The sequence below is a fragment of the Saccopteryx bilineata genome, chromosome 3, assembly GCF_036850765.1.
Source record: "Saccopteryx bilineata isolate mSacBil1 chromosome 3, mSacBil1_pri_phased_curated, whole genome shotgun sequence".
Lineage (NCBI taxonomy): Eukaryota > Metazoa > Chordata > Mammalia > Chiroptera > Emballonuridae > Saccopteryx > Saccopteryx bilineata.
The window spans coordinates 136,269,831-136,290,105 of NC_089492.1; the positions used below are offsets into that span (position 1 = coordinate 136,269,831).

Here is a 20,275-nt window from a genome sequence, read left to right on the forward strand (position 1 = left end):
CCGGGGTCTGCTGCTGGCATTAGCTCCATGTGGGCTGAGCCACAGGCACACTCTTCTCAGCTTAAACATCTTTGCCCTAGCTCAGCATTTTCCATGCCCCCAGCCCTCGCTTTCTCTCAGTTCCAAGTGAAAGCAGCCCTTGCTCAGGTCAGTGAGGAAAGCAAAATATTCCATTTTCTGTCTTATTTCCTTCAGAGTGGGTTATATATTCAGCCAATTTAGCCACCTTTTCACCCAATTGTACCTTTGTTTGATGTATGTGTATTTCAGATGCTCCTGAGATATTTTTTCTGTCTCTAGTTATTGAATTTGTTGAAGTTTCAAGGAGAGGTATCAGGATCACTCCTCATGGTGCCATTTCTCTGACAGCATTCTGCACATAATTTTATACATATTGCATAACTTGTTTTCAGATAAATATTTAAATAGGACTTAGCTTGTGATAGAGGTTTAAACTCTAGTTTTTCTTATTAAGTATTAATTTTACCTAAATTATTTTACCTATAAGTAATATAGCTCTCATTGAACATAGGAAACAAATATATGCTGTGCGAGAAGCTACATAACTGAAGGAACAACCCTAAGAATAAAAAATTTCTGGAAAGGTGTTTATCATCCAGGAATGCATGACTTAATTTCTTGTGGTAGTTAAGAGTACAAAGAAAGTTGTAATACAAAAGCAGAGATCAGACAGAATGGGTTCAAATATCAATTCTGTTAATAAATTTAGCCCAGAGAAGTAACCTCTGGACAAGTTCAAAAATATTCAGAAGTACCTAGAATGGTATAACTCCCATCTGCCAGTTTAAACATCATGTTAACTTTAGAATAATAGTCTAGCAAATAGCACCCATAATGGAAAATTGTAGCTAGCAGCACATTAAAATCAGAGGGCTACAATCCAGATTTAAAAAAAAAAAATTGTCAAAGACCCTAAAACACATCTCCAAAGAAGTTATACAGATAAAAAATATTGTAGGAAAAGATGCTCCGTATCATATGTCATCAGGCAAATACAAATTAAAACAATAATGACATTAAATTAAAAACCCATTAAGATGGCTAACCCCAAGAATGCTGACAAAAAGTGCTGTCAAGGAAACGAAGCCACAGAACTCTTATTCATTGTTGGCTGAATGCAAAATGGAACAGCCAATTTGGCAGACAGTTTGGAAGTTTTTACAAAACTAAACATATTCATACCATATGATCTAGCAATTGCTCTCTTTGGCATTGACCCAAAGGTTATGAAATTTATATCTACACAAAAACATACTCATGGATGCTTATGGCAGCTTTATTCAGAATTGCCAAAACTTTAAAGAAATGCAGATATCCTGTGGCAGGTGAACCTGCAGTGTGGTCCATCCACACAAAGGAATATATTCTTCAGTGCTAAAAAGAAATGAGCTAACAAGCAATGAAGAGGCATGGAGGGACCTCAAATGTTTATTATTATGTGATCAAAACCAATCTGAAAAGGCTACAAACAGTGCAATTCTAGAAAAGGCAAGCTACAGAGAAAATAAAAAGATAAGCAATTGCCAAGGGTTTGGAAGAAGAGGGATGAAAATAAAGAGTGCAGAGGATTTTCAGAGAAATAAAAATACCCTCATAATACCGTAATAATGGATATCCTCCATTAAGCTTTGTTCAAACTTATAGAACATACAACACCAAGGATAAGCCAGGATGTGAAATGTAGACATGGCATGATTATAATATAAGGGTGTGCATTCACCAACTGTAACAAATGTATTACTCTGGTGGAGCATGTTGATAATGGGGGAGGCATGGTGTTGGGATAAAGCCCCAAAAATCTAAATGCAGCTCCTGTTCTGAAGAACCAACACGTAGCTTTATCCAAATTCATTTGAACTTTAATGTGAAACTTACAGATGCTTCTTCCCGGCAAACTCCACACCCCTCCCAGAACAAGGTCCCCCCACTTTTTTTTGTGTGTGAAAGAGACAGACAGGAAGGAAGAGAGATGAGAAGCATAAACCCATAGTGAATCACCTTAGTTGTTCATTGATTGCTTTCTCATATGTACCTTTAACCTAGTGGGTGGGGTGGGGGCTCCAGCCCAGCCAGTGATCCCTTGCTCAAGTCAGTGACCTTGGGGTCATGTCTGTGATCCCAAGCTCAAGCTGGTGGTGACCTTGAGGTTTTGAACCTGGGTTGTCATGATCCCAGGCTGATGCCCTATCCACTGTACCACCACCTGGTCTTTCAACAGGGTCTTTTTTTATAGGGGGCTAATAGCAAAACCATATGTGGATAGTCATGGAGACCACCAGGAAAACAATGCATTTCTATGTTAAAGGATAACATCAAGCAGTTGTTACACTCTGAGCATTCATGTACCTCCTGCTTGGGGTGTGATGTTTGTCTTTGGGCATCAGCATTCTGGCTTTCCAAGCAGTCAGTCTGCGTAAGGTTGCAGAGTGACAGAGAGCACTCCCCAGGTGCCTCTGCTGCTGAAGCCATGTCACATCGCCACAGTGAGTTCCCCTAAATAAGCAATATATAGGAAATCTCTGCACCTTCTCAAGTTTTCTATAAACCTGAATTTTTTTTTAAAGAGCATCTGAATATAAAAACAAATCAGAGGACTATATGAACTCAAAGTAAAGTATTACTTTACTTATGAAGCAAGTCTCTTAAAACAGTGGTTTTCAACCTTTTTACATTTGAGGGCTGGAGAATTATTTTGAGACCACTAAAGCAGAAATCACCCTGAGCATAAGCAAATTAAACAAAGATTATTGTGTCTATAACCTTCTTAAAACATCAGGGTGGTTAACTTTTGCCAACCAGCACAAAATTTCTGGCGGACCCATCTGCAGATCAGCAGTTGAAAACCTCTGTCTTAAAATACACTTCCCAGAATATCAATTACTTCTATTGGACAAAGTGATTTAGCCATCACTTGTTTTGTGAAAAAAGAGGAAAACCTGTGAAGTTTCAAGGTTTACTAAAGCAAACAAGAGTGAATGAACAGATAACAATACCTATGATTTTCTGGTTTCAAGTTTTCTTCTTTCCAATCTTCTATACCTCATGTATCTCCAGTTAATATCTTAACAAATTGCAACCATGAAACTCCTGATAGTTAGGCTATACATGGCAGAAAAATGAACTAAAAAAATGTAATGATTTTTTTTTCCTTTTCATTTTTCTGAAGCTGGAAACTGGAGGCAGCCAGACAGACTCCTGCATGCGCCCGGCCGGGAACCACCGGGCATGCCCACCAGGGGGTGATGCTCTGCCCCTCTGGGGCATTGCTTGTTGCAACCAGAGCCACTCTAGCACCTGAGGCAGAGGCCACAGAGCCATCCTCAGCTCCCTGGCCAACTTTTGCTCCAATGGAGCCTTGGCTGTGGGAGGGGAAGAGAGAGACAAAGAGGAAGGAGAGGGGGAGGGCTGGAGAAGCAGCTGGGCGCTTCTCCTGTGTGCCCTGGCCGGGAATTGAACCCAGGACTCCCGCACAACAGGCCGACGCTCTACCACTAAGCCAACCGGCCAGGGCCAAAAATGTAATGGTTTTTTAATATTAAGCATGAAAACTACAGATGGACTTTGGTATTAAAAGTATTTAATTACAACTCCCCATTTCTTGATCATTTGCACTCAGTAAATATCTACAGACATTCTAATATACTCATAGGCCACAAGTGGCTCCTGAGCCCTTGAAATGTGGCAAGTGTAACTGAGGAACTTAATTTTTAATATTACTTAATTTTAGTTCAATCAAATTTAAAACTAGATTTAGTTATTGGAAAACACTTATGCATGTTTGGAATGACTTGGTCAAGTGAATTTATATTTGCAATTGTAAATGTCATAGAATCAAATATAGACCAAGAATTCCCAATAATAATGTAATGTCTAGGTTAAGTGAAATATCTCATTAACAATTGCTATCTCATTATGTTAGAATAATATTTTGAATATATTGTATTAAATAAAATGTTATAAAAATTTTACCTGTTTTTTTTTTTCCTTGCCTTTTTTTTTCTTCTTTTCCAAGTGAGAGGAGGGAGAATGAGAGACAGGCACCTGCATGAGCCCTGAGTGGGATCCACCTGGCAACCCCTGTCTGGGCTGCCCATCTGTCCATCTGGGTCCATGCTCACACCTGAGCTATTTTTAGCGCCTAAGGCAGAAGCTCCATGGAACCATCCTAAGTGCCCAAGACAATGTGCTTGAACCAAGGGGAGAGGGGGAAGGTGGAGATGCATATGGTCACTTCTCCTGTGTGCTCTGACCAGGAATCAAACCAGGACATCCACATGGGAGGCCAACACTCAACCACTGAGCCAACCGGCGAGGGCCTTTCCTTGCCTTATTAAGTGTGACTATTAAACATTTTCAAATTATCTACAGGGCTTACATTATTATTTCTACTGAACAGTGCTCCTGCATTATACAGTCTAATTATACAATACAATATAATTGCAAATTAGGCATGCCTTACACCCACCTTCTAACTGGGGTTTTTCTCCTAGATCTGAAATTATCTCTGGTTTTTGGTAAAAATGATTTTTTCATTAAAGACTTTATTATCATACTCAATGGGTAGCTGAAATAGCCCGTATACTTAAAACACTCAAAGCAGACACATCAGGTATACTTTTAGTTAATTTAGAAGCTGAATGTCTTAAAAACAGGTTTTAGTTGCTATTCAGATTTAACCTGAGGGAGAATGGTGATGCTAACAACTGAGTTCTCGTCTTTGTTCTACATTAGTTCCTTCCCTCATGAAAGCCTACCAATTTCAATTTGGAAGCATGTAGCACCACAAGGATCACTTCTCTGCATTGCCTGCTTCAAGGCATTTTGTTTGAACAATAGCTTCAAGGTCATACTGTTTAGTGTGTAGGTTTCAAGAGTTTGATTTTTTTTAACCCTGTTTGATTTTGGTATAGTTACATATTTGGTTTTTTTTTTTTTTTTAAGAACTGTATAGCCCATCCTGACCTTAATTCTTTTTATCTTAAGTAAAAACAAAAATGTCATTTTTAATTTATTATGTTGATATGGTTTCAGTGTCCTACTCAATATAGTGAAAACTTGAAGTGAACTATCAGATAACAGTGAAACTCCAAATGAGGGCTCTATGAAATTGCTGAAAAGTTAACCAGTCTCCAGTGACTCAGTGTTTCTCCCAGATGCCATGTGGACCACTGGGATACCTCTCAGGAAATGAGGAAAACATATTAAAGTTTTCTGTAGCTCTAGAATATACATCTGAAAGTGTGAGAATTTTGGATTCAAAATAAATCTTGGTTACAGACTAGCTATGCAAATTTTGGCCTCCACTTAAATCATCAGAGGCTTTCACCACATTTGAAACAGAAGTTGACATTATCTCAAACAATTTTTTTAAGGGGTAAATAAAATGTTCACATTTTTTCTGGCACATATAAACAATGTACTTATTTTACCTTATATACCTTGACCTAATCTGTCCTCCCTTATCTATATTTGCCAATTTCCTGCATTATTCTCTATACAGCTCCCAGAGCAATCTCTCTAAAATGCAAATTTATCCATGTCACGATTCCTGCCTGTCAGAGAAAAAATAATCAAACTTAGCATAGCAAATAAGACAATCCATGAGCCGTGCCTAACTCCCTTTAGCTTTTGTGCCTTCCAGCTTTGCACCCTGTGCCCTAATAACACTGAACAGAATAAATGTTTCATGTTTCAGAGCTTTATCTCAAGCTCCGTACTTTGCTGACAACATCCTTGGCTTTCCAAATATGTGCCACTACTGAAAATGATGATGTTGAACACACTCTACTTTAGCCAAAAATCATTTGTTTGTAAATAAACAAAGCAAACAGCCCAAAACTTGTTCCAGGTGATTTCATATAAAAATGACTTATTTCCAGGATGTAGGAGTATTTTACACACTCAAGAGAAAAAAGTCTAACTGAAATTCAACAAACATATTTTTCACTCTTTATTTTCCTCTGCTTGTTTTTTTGTTTCTGCTCTTTTTCCTGATTTCAAAAGGCATGTAATGAATGGTATAAACAGCTCCCGAGCCTATGGTGGCATAGAGACTCAGGACCTACTGTTAACTTTCTAGGTCTGAGTCCTGGTTCAAAAGTTCCAAGAGGAATAATATAGGATGACTGGGCTAAAGAAGTTATGCCTTGTTTTTTCTGAGAAGGTAGGAAAATTCTCTATATATGATATTTTAATGGAAAAATTACTAGCATATCTAGTATAGTACACCTTTTTTGTAGAAGTGAGTAATGGTTTAAAATATTTATTATGGGTACCATTCTCCCCTTATCTTGAATCTGCTTATTTAAATGTTGGAAATATACACAATTAATAATCAGGGCTACATAGTTGTAAACACTTTTAATTTTTGGAATCTTTACATTTAATGAATAACACTAAGGTTTTACAAAATGGCAATTACTTTATCCAGAAATGGGCAAATGGCTACTGTATGGCCAGTAGTCACGGCCATGATAGCCAGGCAGGTGCAGGTTCCCATCGGATCCAGACAGATGGTAAAAAAACTGCAGATCCAAAAACTGGTGGCCCATTCCTTTATTCTAGCCTTGCAACAAGCTGGTGAGTAAAAACAAACACACAGGGCTCCAAAACCCACTCACACATTCTCTAGTTCTACAACAAGGAGAATCTTTCCTGGTTTTTCCTGGAAAAAGGCCCCCACTGCCTCAGTCACCTCTGGTTCCCCATCTGCATACCCCTCTCTCTGCTCAACAAGCTTCTTCCTCAGCACCTTGCCATCCTGGCTTCTTTTTTTAATATAAATTTTTATTAATTTTTATGGTGTGACATCAATAAATCAGGGTACATATGTTCAAAGAAAACATGTCCAGGTATCTTGTCATTCAATTATGTTGCATACCCATCACCCAAAGTCAGATTGTTCTCTGTCACCTTCTATCTAGTTTTCTCTGTGCCTCTCTCCCTTCCCCTCTCCCTCCCTCTCCTCACCCCCCCCAACCACCACACTCTTGTCCATGTCACTTAGTCTTGTTTTTATGTCTCACCTATGATGTATGGAATCACGCAGTTCTTGTTTTTTTTCTGATTTACTTATTTCACTCCGTATAATGTTATCAAGATCCAACCATGTTATTGTAAATGATCCGATGTCATCATTTCTTATGGCTGAGTAGTATGCCATAGTATATATGTGCCACATCTTCTTTATCCAGTCATCTATTGATGGGCTTTTTGGTTGTTTCCATGTCTTGGCCACTGTGAACAATGCTGCAATGAACATGGGGCTACGTGTGTCTTTACGTATCAATGTTTCTGAGTTTTTGGGGTATATACCCAGTAGAGGGATTGCTGGGTCATAAGGTAATTCTATTTTCAGTTTTTTGAGGAACCACCATACTTTCTTCCAAAATGGCTGTACTAGTTTACATTCCCACCAACAGTGAATAAGTGTTCCTTTTTCTCCACAGCCTCTCCAACATTTGCTATTCCCTGTCTTGTTGATAATAGCTAATCTAACAGGTGTGAGGTTGTATCTCATTGTAGTTTTGATTTGCATTTCTCTAATAACTAATGAAGATGAGCATCTTTTCATATATCTGTTGGCCATTTGTATTTCTTCCTGGGCCTGACCTGTGGTGGCGCAGTGGGATGAAGCATAGATTTGGAACACTGAGGTTGCCGGTTCAAAATCCCAGGCTTACCTGGTCAAGGCACATATGGGAGTTGATGCTTCCTGCTCCTCCCCTTTCTCTCTTCTCTCTCCTTCTTTCCTTCTCTCTCCTATCTGAAAATTGAATAAAGTCTTTAAAAAAATAAAAAAATAAAATAAAACATTGTTCAGACTTAAATATATATAAATAAAATGGAAATAGTGTATTTCTTCCTGGGAGAAGTGTCTATTCATGTCCTCTTCCCATTTTTTATTGAATTGTTTGTTTGTTTGTTGTTGAGTTTTATGAGTTCTTTGTATATTTTGGATATTAGGCCCTTATCTGAGCTGTTGTTTGAAAATATCATTTCCCATTTAGTTGGCTATCAGTTCATTTTGTTGTCAGTTTCTCTTGCTGAGCAAAAACTTCTTAGTCTGATGTAGTCCCATTCATTTATTTTTGCCTTCATTTCTCTTGCCTTTGGAGTCAAATTCATAAAAAGCTCTTTAAAACCCATGTCCATGAGTTTAGTACCTATGTCTTCTTCTATGTACTTATTATTTCAGGTCTTATATTTAGGTCTTTGGTCCATTTTGAATTAATTTTAGTACAAGGGGACAAACTGTAGTCGAGTTTAATTCTTTGGCATGTGGCTTTCCAGTTTTCCCAGCATCATTTGTTGAAGAGGCTTTCTTTTCTCCATTGTGTGTTGTTGGCCCCTTTATCAAAAATTATTTGACCATATATATGTGGTTTTATTTCTGGACTTTCTATTCTGTTCCATTGGTCTGAGTGTCTATTTTTCTGCCAATACCATGCTGTTTTGATTGTTGTGGCTCTAAAATATAGTTTGCAGTCAGGTATTGTAATGCCCCCAGCTTCATTCTTTTCCTCAGGATTACTTTGGCTATTCGGGGTTTTTTATAGTTCCATATAAATCTGATGATTTTTTGTTCCATTTCTTTAAAAAATGTCATTGGAATTTTGATGGGAATTGCATTAAATTTGTATATTGCTTTGTGTAATATTTTGATTATATTTATTCTTCCTATCCAAGAACAAAGAATGTTTTTCCATCTCACTGTATATATATTTTTTGATTTCCCTTAACAATGCTTTGTAGTTTTCGTTATATAGGTCCATTATATTCTTTGTTATGTTTATTCCTAAGTATTTTATTTTTTTGTTGCAATCGTGAAGGGGATTATTTTTTTGAGTTTGTTCTCTAATGTTTCATTGTTGGCATATAGAAAGGCTATGGACTTTTGTATATTAATTTTGTATCCTGCGACTTTACTGTAATGGCTTATTGTTTCTAGTAATCTTTTTGTGGACTCCTTGGGGTTTTTAATGTATAGAATTATATCATCTGCAAAAAGTGATGCCTTTACTTCTTCTTTTCTGTCATGGATGCCTTTTATTCCTTTATCTTGCCTGATTGCTCTGGCTAGAACTTATAGCACCACGTTAAATAACAGTGGAGAGAATGGACAACACTGTCTTGTTCCAGATATAAGAGGGAAAGTCCTCAGTTTTATGCCTTTTAATATAATGTTAGCTGATGGTTTATCATATATGGCCTTTATTATGTTGAGATATTTTCCTTCTATACCATTTTGTTAAGTGTTTTAAACATAAAGTTGTGTTGTATTTTATCAAATGTCTTTTCCATATCTATTGATAAGATCATGTGGTTTTTGTTTTTTGTTTTGTTGATATGGTGTATTACATTAACCATTTTACGTATGTTGAACCATTCTTGAGATTCTGGGATGAATCCCACTTGGTCATGATGTATTATTTTTTTAATATGTTGTTGTATTTGATTTGCTAGTATTTTGTTTAGTATTTTAGCATCTATATTCATTAGAGATATTGGTCTGTAGTTTTCTTTTTTTGTGCTGTCCTTGCCAGGTTTCAGTATAAGAGTTATATTGGTCTCATGAAGTATGTTTGGAAATATTGCTTCTTCTTCAATTTTTTGGAAGACTTTGAGTAGAATAGGAACCAAGTCTTCTTTGAATGTTTGACAGAACTCGCTAGTATAACTGTCTGGCCCTGGACTTTTATTTTTGGGGAGGTTTTTAATAGTTTTTTCTAATTTCTCCCTGCTAACTCGTCTGTTAGGCTTTCTGCTTCTTCATGACTCAGTCTAGGAAGGTTATATTGTTCTAGTAATTTATCCATTTCTTCTAGATTGTTAAATTTGGTGGCATGTAGTTTACTGTAGTATTCTATAATAATTCTTTGTATATCTATGATGTCTGTGGTGATTTCTCCTCTTTCATTTTGGATTTTGTTTATATGAGTCCTTTTTCTTTTTTCCTTGGTGAGTCTTGCCAAGGGTTTGTCAATTTTGTTGATCTTTTCAAAGAACCAGCTTCTGGTTTTATTAATTTTTTTTATAGTTATTCTGTTCTCTATTTCATTTATTTCTGCTCTGATTTTTATTATTTCTTTTTTTCAGATGGTTTTGAGTTGTCTTTGTTCTCCTTTTTCTAGTTCGTTAAGGTGTGAAGTTAAGTGGTTTACTTGGGCTCTCTCTTGTTTGTTCATATAGGCCTGAAGCGATATGAACTTTCCTCTTATTACTGCTTTTGCTGCATCTCAAGAGATTTTGATATGTCATATTGTTATTTTCATTTGTCTTTATATATCTTTTGATCTCTGTGCTAATTTATTTTTTGACTCATTCATTTTTAAAAAGTATATTGTTTAGTTTCCAGATTTTTGTGGGTTTTTTCCTTCTTTTTTTCAGTTTAATTCTCGTTTCAAGGCTTTATGATCAGAAAATATGCTTGGTACAATTTTGATTTTTCTGAATTTGCTGATGTTATTTTTGTGGCCCAACATATGGTCAATTCTTGAGAATGTTCCATGTACAATAGAGAAAAATGTATACTCTGGCACATTGGGATGAAATATCCTGTAGATGTCTATCATATCCAGGTTCTCTAGTGTTTCATTTAAGGCCAATATATCTTTATTGATTTTCTGTTTGGATGAACAATCTAGAGCTGTCAGCGATGTATTGAGGTCTCTAAATATGAATATATTTTTGTCAGTTTTTGTTTTTAGGTCAATAAGTAGCTGTCTTATATATTTTGGTGCTCCTTGGTTTGGTTCATATATATTAAGAACTGTTATGTCTTCTTGATTCAGTGTCCCCTTAATCATTATGAAATGACCATTTTTGTCTCTGAGTACTTTTGCTGTCTTGTAGTCAGCATTATTAGATATGAGTATTGCTATGCCTGCTTTTTTTTGGATGTTATTTGCTTGGAGTATTGTTTTCCAGCCTTTAGCTTTGAATTTGTTTTTATCCCTGTAGCTTAGATGAGTTTCTTGTAGGCAGCATACAGTTGGATTTTTTTTAATCCATTCTGCTACTCTTTGTCTTTTTATTGGTGAGTTTAATTTATTTACATTTAGTGTAATTATTGACACAAAAATATGGAATGCTTCACAAATTTGCATATCATCTTTGCCCAGGGGCCATGCTAATCTTCTCTGTATCATTCCAATTTTAGTATATGTACTGCCAAAATGAGCACTTGGCTTCTTTTTTTTCTCCTTCTTCCTCGCAAACTTTTTTTGGTGTGAAAAAATCCCTCCTCCAGGGAACATTAGCATAACAATGGCCCTTCCCTAGCAGGAAGATAATTAGCAGTTTCACAGATCACATATCTGGACAGCCATTTTTAACAATAAAAGTGAGCAACATAAAAATCACATTTTATAAACTTTTTTGCCAACAGCTGCTATATGTATTCAGTTCTCCAAACAACATGAAAAGGTGGTAAGACCACATTTTCAGCTACAAAAGTTAGTTACTCACATTTAGTAAGTATTACAGCTGGAAGCCAAACATAAATGTGACCATAATTTCTTTGCTCTCTTTGAATTATGGAATCAGTCTACTTGTCATCAAGGAGAGTAGCCTGGGATATATGTCAGTACTATTGTTCTGTAGTGTTACATTCTTAAAGATTTAAGAAAAATAGAATAAAATGATAATAATCATAGTAGGATAACAAATACTTCTAGAGTGCGTACATTTGCCAGACACCCTTTAAGCATGTTTTTATATTAGCTCAGTTATTCTCACAGTAAGTCAAAGGGCAGCTTCCATTACTGTTCACTGAGCAAGAAGTAAATCAACTCACAGTGGATCACAGCCAAGAAATGAAAAATCACATCTGATTTCCAAGTAATCCACAGGTTAGATGGTCTTAACTGTAAAACCTTTTTAAATTTATTAAGAAACATAAAGTTGTGTCAATAAGCAGAAGTGCTATGAGTAGTGTCCACAACTAATGAAGTCGAGAATAAGAAGACTTACAGAGATCTGTTGTCATTGCTGTTCTAAAAATATATATACCCACCCTCACTCCTCTCTAAGGAGAGTTCTAGCACAAAGACCCCCTGGTCTGAGTATAAAGATAACTTCACAGGTAAAATTGTCACTCTACCTTAGCTCATGTCAGTTAATGTTTAAATTGTGTAATTAACCACCCTTACTTAAACTCTATGCTCATCTGGCAAGTTTTAATTAAATTGTATTTTGCCACTCAGATTTCTCAGCATTAAAAGACTGTGATGTTAAAAGAGATTAAATGTATTTTCTCAGACATTCTAGTTATAATTTTAGATTAAAAAATTATCATTAGTGTATCGCAAGGGTACATTAACACATAGTCATTACTAATGTTGTGGTAGGCAATTAGACAGACATGAGCAGATCAAGGACAATAGGCCACCCACAGGAGATCACCAGGGTAGAAAGCCCCAGGTGCCTACCAATGGAAAAACGTGGGAAAACAAGTACCTTGCCCCCAGTGTAACCTTTCCTTCCTTAGCTGGTCCCATGGTTAAGACCTCCTGATTTCATATTGCTTGTCATGGGATTCATTCCCTTCCCTGACTTTTCCTCCCCTGGAATATAGTTGGTTAAGTGGTGTTAGACTTCCTTAGAGGAGGAACAAACAAGAAAGCCAGAATATAGTGCGTAAGCATTAACCCCTAGAGGTAACATTTAGGCCTCACTTATGTTTCAACTCCAAGCCCAGAAAAGCAGAAAAACCAAACAACAGAAAGACACAGCTGACCAACTGCATTGACTTATGCTCCCTTGCCTTGATACTGACTAATTAATGAAGATCATAACCCTAAAAGACACACCTGGAGAGCTGATGAATATTCTTTTTAGAGCCTCCACTGGGACCTCTCCAAAAATCCCCATCCTTGAAGTCAGTGGTGGAATTCAAATAATTTAACAACCGGTTCTCTGCTCTAATGACCATTTTAAAGTATAATAAAAAATGATATACTGAAAGGTAGTTTATTATTTCATGCATTTAATACTTAAATAATAATAAAAGAGGTACATAAAACTAGGTTATTATAAAAGTTTTAAAATATTAATGAAACAATATTAAATAGTACTGACAAAAAACAGTAAAACTGTAATTTAAGATATTTCCATATTGCTTCTTGATTGGTGTTCTTACTTGCAGTGTTTTCACCTATGGAGGGAATTAACATTACTACAGGCACTCGGAAAACACTATTGTGCAGATGAGCCTTTAAAAAGAGTAAGCAACAAAAAGATGTGACTTCCACATTGGGCAGCTGCCCAGGCTCCCACCTTAGAGAGAACCCTGAATACAAGTGACATTTTAACAACTGGTTTGCCGAACACAAAAAAGTAGGTATCAGTTCTGCCGAACCTGCGCAAACTGGCTGAATCCCACTACTGCTTAAAATCCCTTAGGACTGAGGTCCCAAAGCATTCTCCCTCTGGGAGCATGCTCACTCCTTTCCCTTCCTTCTTCTCCTTCCCTTATTCCCCCTAGTCACTGTTGTTTTCCTTGCCCTTCTCTTTCTCCTAAGCTCTAAGTGACCCCATGAGACTTGTACCAGGGAAGCAGTGAGCAGCAGTAGTTCGTCATGGCTAATCCCCTGAACTCCTCTCCAAGATCCCCTTTTCTCTGACTTTCTTCCTGAATGGCCAATAAATTCTTCTTTTACTTGTTGCACTTTGTCTCTTGATTGAATTCTTTCTCTCAAGAAGGCAAGAATCATGGTCTCATTGCTCCCCCTTTAACATTGTCAGTTGATAATTCTTATTCTTCACATATTGTCATATTGAACTTTTATATTACAATGACAAAAGCTGGTTATGGTGATTTATAAGATGGCATGTCACCAAGAGCACTGCTAAACAGTGTGAGAAATTTTACAGGATGTCCTACAGTATCATATTTGAGTCACATTTCTATCTACTAGAAAACAACACTAAGCTTTGCCTGTGCTTTTTTTGCAAATCTCTCCTGCATTCATTGATTCTGCCAATTTTTCATTGTCATTTTAGTGTCTCATACCCTCAATAACTAGTATCATGGATCTGCTCTCCTGCAATCAGCCTCCTTTTCTTTTGACATACCACACTGAAACTAGACCATTTAAAATGTTAATATCCTTAACAGTTATTTTTATTATAATAAAATGTAAATTTTTTTTGTGTGTGTGACAGAGACAAAGAGAGACAGAAAGAGGGATAGGAACAGACAGATAGGGACAGTCAGACAGAAAGGGAGAGAGATAAGAAGCATCAATTCTTTTTTGCGGAAACTTAGTTGTTCATTGATTGCTTTCTCATATGTGCCTTGACCAGGGAAGCTACAGCAGACTGAGTGACCCCTTGCTCAAGCCAGCGACCTTGGGATCCAGCTGGTGAGACTTGCTCAAACCAGGTAAACTTGCACTCAAGCTGGCGACCTCAGGGTCTCAAACGTGGCATCTTGAACGTGGGTCCTCTGTGTTTCAGTCTGATGCTCTGTCCACTGCAACACAGCCTAGTCAGCCAATAAAATATAAAATCTTAATTCTTATCCAATCACTACTCAATTAAATCAATAGTTAGTAGATTACAGTTTGCATCTGAGAATCTGCATATATTTTAGTAAAATAAAATATAATTTTGGTTATTTTATTATTTAACTCAAAAAATTTAAAAAATAAACTACAGAAAATAAACATCATCTGTGATCTTATCACTTAGTTAAAAAATTCTTTTCTAATATGTAAGTTAAAGAAACATACAAATATATCTATATTTCTATTTATCTATTTATCTATCTGTAACTTTAAGGGAGTGAATCCTGGAGAAAATAATCCTAAATTTAAGTCCTGGTTCTCTATTTATTAATGGAATGTTCTTATTCTTTACCATTAATTTGTGGGAAAATTAAATTAATTAACATACATTAACCTTTTAGAAGAATGTCTGCTACAATGTAAAGATTCAGTCTTCATGTCACCAAAATTGCCTAAAATATTTTCTTCCACATAGTATGTGATGTAATAATAAGAAAAATATTTATTGAGATTTTGTGCACTGTCATTAATCTAAATATTTTCTAAATGTCTAATTTTCTAAATATCTAATTTTCTGAATATCTAAATATTAGTTTGCTTAATTCTCAAGAAACAATCCAATGATGTAAATACAGGCATTATCTCAGTTAGCAGATCAAGAAATTAAGACTCAACAACTTTAAGTAATTTGGCTAAACTGTCCTGACAAAAGTTCTAGAAGCTGAGCCTTTGGCCAAGATGATACTATCTCATGGCCAATATGAATGCTAAAAAAGCATTTGAAAATTATTAGCTGATCTTCTTTTAATTTTGTAGTAAAATACTTTATTCTATTTACATGAATAACTATTGTTATGATGTAATATATACACACTATTGTAATATATACACATACACAATATTGTTATGATATAATATATGCATAATATTGTTCATTGTTTTAACATTTTCAAAATAATAAATCCTATTGCTGCTGCAGCTTTTAAAAACAATACTTTTTCAGTACTACTAATTATTTTTTCCTTCTGTCAAATGAATATACTTCTAAAACTATTAAAGAGAAAATAAATAAAAAAGACTATGCCTAATCCAGTGATCTGTTGATTATTTAAAGACATTAGTGATCCTAATATAGAGAACTCAATTCAGTTTTTGAGTTTGTTTTGGTTTTCCTTTCTAACTAAAAGGATATAATTCTCCCTGCTAATGGTGTAGCTTGCCTATAATTTTAACAAAAGTTGAGATTACACTTGACCCATATTGAAGAGATTAAGTGTAGCAAATGTTTTAGTGAGAAGGATGTAGAAACTAATTATTCCATCAATTTACACAGCAACAATTTTACAAAAAACTGTTTTGAAGATTTTGCTCTCTGAATTATTATAAAAACTCAGCTTTTGTCCCCAGTGTACATAAATCCTACTTATCCTTGCATTATAATTTCTCAGTCTTCCATGAAGCCTTTCATAGACTACTTCTCTTTGCAAATCTGTAATATTTCTCTACCATTCTATTTTTTTAATTAAAAATTCAGATCAAATTTTTGAGTTCATTATTAGTGGGTTGGTTTTAACCATATAATTAAATAATTAGCATATTGTTGTTAAACTCTTATTCTCCAATTTTGAATTCTTTGCCTTCTTAGCTCCATTGTTAGTTTCCTGTGGGAGTTTTACATATGTAAATCTCTCTCCAAGGACAATAAACAGGCTCAGGAAGAAAATTATATGTAAGAGAGACACAACATAATATAAAAAATTATGTATGAGAATATATGTATGAGCCATAAAATAAAGACAGTAATAATCTTTGGTTTAAGTCACTGCCAAAGTTATTACTTTAATACCAATTAAGTCTAAGGCTTCTTCCCTATACTTCCCTATACTGTACTTAAAAGCCTTCTTGCTGAAGCTGGAATCATTTATATCACAGTTTCCATCCCAACTATGGTAAGCTGGATATTCCCTCTAATAAAGATGATGCAGCCCAGTGTTTTTTGTGCCAGTTACAAAAGATTTAACCACCCTTATGTTGTATGTATGACTGCTTATAGATGCAATGATTTTAGTTGAATTCACTTAGGGTGATTTCTGCTGTAGTGGTTCTCAAAATAATTCTCCTATTTTCACCAGTCCCCAAGTGTAAAAATGTTCAAAACCACTGATGTGGCCCACTCTTGCAATTACATCATAGAACACTTTACTTTTCACTCTCTATTGTGCTGAGTATTTATCCCCACCATGGATGATGATGTATTGTGGAATGTTCCTACATCTAAACACCTAGTGAAATGCCCCACACTCAGAATTCAGGGGACTCTGCCATAAGAAGGTGTGATGGGTAGCAGGGCCAAAGGACCCAGGTTCTAATGGTACTTTTTACTTTCCCAAAACAAGGTGTAGCATCATTTCTTCTTCCTACTGACAGGAAACGGTGATCATCCATTACTCTTCTGTCTTAGTATAGACAGTACTGTTTTCTCCTACCTAAATCTTGTGGAGTTCACATGAAGTTATTAGCATCTCTCTATTATCCTGATCCTTCATTCAATATTTTTACAGGTTTTTCTCCTAGTTCTCAGCTTTATGGTTGGTTCTCAATTAACACTACACCAATTTGTTAGTTGTACAGCTGGAAATAATAAATAAAATATGGGTAAAATTTAAATGAATAGTATATATGCTTTTTATTAGTAGTGTCCGCATGACTTCTCATGCAAATGGAACAGGTAAGGCTGTGCCTGGTCCTGTCTTAAAATCCTTCTATGGATTGTTAAACTATCCACTGGAAACAAAAAGAGAGTAAACCTTGTCTTTGGTCTGTCTAGGTTACATAAAATATTCACATAGACATCTTTGGAAAAATCAGTTTCTACATTCATGTGAGTTGCATGGGGAGCAATTTCTTGGGCTTATTTTAAATTACCTTTTTTCCCCCTAGGTACTTATGTTACACTTCAGTTACTGACTCTTTCCAGACAAGCTTTTTGTACAGCCCCAATTACTAACCTTAATCCACTCTAAGCAACTTTTTCCTTCCAATCCCTTTGTGACGTCACCTGATTATATCTAACTGTTCACTAGAAAGCTGCATATGCAAAAATAAAGGCCCTGTTGCACTGAGCCAAGAATTCTAGGAGAGATAAGGAATTACTCCAATAATAAGAAAGGAATGAGAAAGAAATGAGAGTAAGATAACAAGGTTAGAATTCAAGACTGAGAAGTTTTAGCTGAGTGTTCTCTTGTGAGATGAGGAAGATGAGCATGTTTGACATGTCTGAGATAGTAATAACCAGTCAGTCACTGACTAGTATGCAACAACCATTAGCTAATTTTCTTTCTAAAGCCTGAGTTCACTTGAGGAATAAAAGCCAGGAAAAGCAGATGTTCCTCATTCTCCCAAATGCATACCACTGGGTGCTTCATTGAAACACATATAATTAGACCTTTCTTTTTATTAGACATTAAGGAGAAAAGAAGAAGGCAGTGGTACCTAGGCTCCATTGATCTTCAACTCACACTTTTGGTCCCAATAATAGCTATTTTTACCATTTAAACGTCTACTTTTGTGCACAATGCCACTGCTAAACTATAAAATGACTTTGTGTAATTAGGAAAACTGTGTCCCCTCCTCTGGAAGACGCCATTTCACTCTAGAGCTGATGAATTGGTTATTAGAGTATGATGTATAGTTCAGGGCTAACTTAAACCTTCAGACAGATGACTGTATTTAGAACATAGTTGTATAACTGTGATGGAAGACCCGTTACGAAAGTATGATGACTCCCATTGTATCAGGGAAAAATAAGGAAAGGAAGGTAAATTTTCCAGTGTGCTCTGCTTTAGCAGATGAACTAGAACATGTGTTCATATCATCAAAGCTGAGATCAAAGCTAACTTAAACTTTTTTTAAATGTTTACACAATGTTTCTGTGCAAAAGCAGGATCTTATTTTCATTTAGTTAAATTTTCACTGTTGTTCCCCATTGGTATTTTGAATCATATAATAACAGTAAAACTAAATTCTTCATTATTGGTCAAACTTAAATTTTATTTTATTTTGTGAAGCAAAATTTAGTAACAGCAAGATAAATAAGACAGGATATGTCAACAGTGATATTAACTATTAACTTCATGAAAGAGCACCAGATATATTAATCAAGCCAAGGTAGTGCATAAGGCTTTCGGCAAGAAAAGCAAATTCCTTAACAATTCTTAGTCATATCTCAAAAAGGAGAAAATTAATAGAATATATTAATAGGCAAAACTGACAACATAGTTTCGAGGGACAGCGTAGAGATAAAAATAAAAATTGCTAACAATTTCAACATGATGGCAGCAGAGCATTAAACTATCTATGGGACCCTTTAAGAATAGGGTTTGGGGACTGTACAGGCTACATGCATCATGAAAGGAATGAGAGTAGGATAACAAGATTAGAATTCAAGACTGAGAGGTTTTATTTGAGTTTTGTCTTGTGAGATGAGGAAGATGAGCATGTTTGACATGTCTGAGATAGTAATAACCAGTCAGCCACTGACTAGCCTGTTTACAGAGACTTAGGGCCTGAGCTGAAGGATATTAAAGCAGTTTGTGGAAGTGGGAAACTGATTAGAATTAAGCGTTATTTACACATGATAATTTGGGATAAGCGGACATAGTAAAGCAAGGATTTTGAACTGATGACATATCAATTATTGTTAAAGAGTAGATTCTTTTTGTTGGTTCACAGTCTTAAAGTCCTGAATCAAGGTTTCCTAGAGTAAGTACCTAATTCATTTAAAAAATTTTTAATTGATTTTAGTGAGAGAAAAAGAGAAAGGAGAGAGACAGGAACATCAACCTGTTACTCTATGTGCCCTGACCAGAGATTGACCCAGCAACCTCTGAGCTTCTGGATTATACTCCAACAAATAAAGCCATCTGGCCGGGACCTGAATTCATTTTTGCTCAGTATTATTTACCATAAAAGCAGGAAGTATACCTGGTCACAAAATTCTTAAAATAAGAACCAAAATATATCTTGGTTTTAATTCTTAGGCATATGGTCTCTTCTTTTTTCACTCAAAACTTTGCATTGTGCCCTGGCCAGATAGCTCAGTTGGTTAGAGCATCATCCTGATATGCCAAGGTTGTGGGTTCAATCCCCAGTCAGGGCACATACAAGAATCAACTAATAAATGCATAAATAAGGGAAGCAACAAATACATGTTTCTCTCTTTCTCTCTCCCTCCTTCCCTCCTCTTTCCTCCCTTCCTCTCTCTCTTTCTCCCTTCTTCTCTCACCCTTCCTCCTTTCTTCTCTCTCTCAAATCAATATATAAGTATTTTTAAAAACTTTATGCAATACAACAAAGTTTAATATCTAAACATTTTAAAGCTAGAAAGGCAAATTAAATTGGTTCTGGTATTGTTTATATCAAAAAGAGGAAACTCTTTTTTAGTTCCCAAGCTCCTCTCCTGTTTTTGACTGGTCTAAACTTACAATGACAGATCATTATTGGGTAAGATTATAGTCAATCTTCACCACTGTTAAATGTATAATAGTGATTAGAATTTCTAAAGACAGCTATTCCAATTTCTGGGAAGTGTCAGCTATTTTGGTTTGGTTTGTAGATCATTTGTTAGGAAATCAGCCATGCTCCTTAAAATGAGACTCTGAAATTACATATTTGAGGACTGCAACAGTCAAATACTAATACACACACACACACACACACACACACACACACACTACTTGTAAGCC

At 35.7% G+C, this 20,275-nt stretch overlaps 2 non-coding genes across 2 annotated transcripts; both read right to left on the reverse strand.

The window, feature by feature from the left end:
- Nucleotides 1–3,456: 3,456 nt before the first annotated feature.
- On the reverse strand, nt 3,457–3,532 carry TRNAN-GUU (transfer RNA asparagine (anticodon GUU)). Its single transcript has one exon. It is a non-coding gene; the product is annotated as a tRNA-Asn (tRNA).
- A 7,567-nt stretch (nt 3,533–11,099) lies between these two features.
- On the reverse strand, nt 11,100–11,206 carry LOC136332666 (U6 spliceosomal RNA). Its single transcript, XR_010730832.1, has one exon. It is a non-coding gene; the product is annotated as a U6 spliceosomal RNA (small nuclear RNA).
- Nucleotides 11,207–20,275: the final 9,069 nt, after the last annotated feature.